Raw genomic sequence first — 993 nt, forward strand, 5'->3', positions numbered from 1 at the left:
CCCCCATTCTCATGACCCCAGTTCTACCTTACAAATCCACTAGACTGTACACTGGAACAGATAAGGGCTCTTAACACATGGAATCCAGGAGATAAACCCTCAGGAACAATGGGAGTAGCATGAGGGTAGGGCTGAGGTGGGGGGAGGAAGGGGTATGGATTACAATGTCAACGTACAACTACCACCACCACCCCTAAAGGGGACGGACAAGAGAAACACAGGTGAAGGGGGCAATGGACGGTGTAATATATGAAAACAATAATTTATAATTTATCAAGGGTTCATGAGGATAGGGGAGGGGAAAAAGAAGAGCTGATACCAAGGCCTCAAGCAGAAAGAAAATGTTTTGAAAATGATGGCAACATATGTACCAACGTGCTTGATACAATTGATGTACGGATTGTTATAAGAGTTATAAGAGCCTCCAATTAGATGATTTAAAAAAAAAAAGCCAGATGAGCTTATCAGGTTGGAAGGGATCAAACTATACCTGGAAAGAGTGGCCTCCTCAACATAGGAGTCCACCTTGATGATGTGGATGGAGAAAATGACCAGACTTTCACTGGTTTACATGTAAGGATTCATCATAAGAAACAATTGATTCATAATCAAAACGTGGCATTTTGACAAAACTAAACATTGTCAAAACTATTTGGATCACTGGAAGATCAGCATCGTAGGTATCAGTGAACATAAATGGATGGGTAGTGGCCATTTCCAACCATTCAGTCTACTATGCCGTGGATGGCAAATGGATGAGGAAAGGCACTGAGTCCACCACTCAAAGCAACATTTCAAGATCTCTCCTGAAATACAATTCTGTCAGTGGCAGCATGATCCCCATCAGACCCGGCGTCAGAGAGTCTGGGGCCTGTTCTTGGATGTAGGATGGCTAAAGCTAACAAAGGGAGGGAGGAAGAGCTGAACAGAGGGAGTTACAGGACTGTAACGAAGTGTGTGAAGACTTGCAGTTAGACATCTAGGAAACCAGAA

This window comes from Echinops telfairi, unplaced genomic scaffold (assembly GCF_000313985.2).
Source record: "Echinops telfairi isolate 266 unplaced genomic scaffold, ASM31398v2 ScPeMD7_1;HRSCAF=3_0, whole genome shotgun sequence".
Taxonomy (NCBI): Eukaryota; Metazoa; Chordata; class Mammalia; order Afrosoricida; family Tenrecidae; genus Echinops; species Echinops telfairi.